A 949-nucleotide genomic window follows, 5' to 3' on the forward strand; every position below is an offset into this window, starting at 1 on the left:
TAATTTTTTTAATATAATACATAAATTAAATATTTATAAATATATTTATATATGTTTATAATATTGTAAAAACTAAAATGTAATATTATAAGATTAATTCATGTATAAATATTAATATATCAAATATAAATATTAATAAAATTTAAAAATTTAATGTATTTTAAAAATACGGATCCGGATCCGGATATCCGGACCTAAAAATTAAGATATCCGGATCCGGATTCGGTTTGCACTGATCCAAGATTTTACTATCCGGATTCGGATCCGGGCACCCCGGATATCCTATTTTCGGAGCGGATCCGGAGCGGATCTCGGATCGAATCCGGATCTCGGATAATAAGTCCCATTCCTAACAACAACTCTTTTTTTGTTTAACGTACTATCAGTAACCTTCTCGACTGGCTAGAGGGTTATAAACCGAAGTAGATATAAATGGACGAATTATGGAAATCACCTTATCGTTGACAAATAAAAAATAAAAAATGGAAATCACTTTATAAATCTATAACTAGATTTTGATCCGCGCAACCGTGCAGGTGTTTGTTTTCACTTTTCTATACATAAATTATTGTTTTTAAACATTAGTGGTATATATTTTTAACGTTAATCATATACTTAAATGTTTATATAACTATTTCAAATACAATAATTTTATAATTTACATGTTATAATTAATCAATTATTTAAAACCGTATGTATTTTCACTTCTTATTATATATTTATTTTATTTTATTTGCATTTAGTTATTAAGCAAATTAATATATTCATGATAAAACATATTTGAAAATTATTTTGTATTTAATTTATGCTAAATTCTGACCCTTCTTTCAAAGCTGGATTTTTTTTTACCAATATTTTTTATGCTTATTTATTTTTAATATATTATTGTATATACAAATGTCGAAGATATGTTAATTTTTAGACATGTATTATATGGTTTGCTAATTTT

Source organism: Brassica oleracea, chromosome C1, assembly GCF_000695525.1.
Source record: "Brassica oleracea var. oleracea cultivar TO1000 chromosome C1, BOL, whole genome shotgun sequence".
Classification (NCBI taxonomy): Eukaryota; Viridiplantae; Streptophyta; class Magnoliopsida; order Brassicales; family Brassicaceae; genus Brassica; species Brassica oleracea.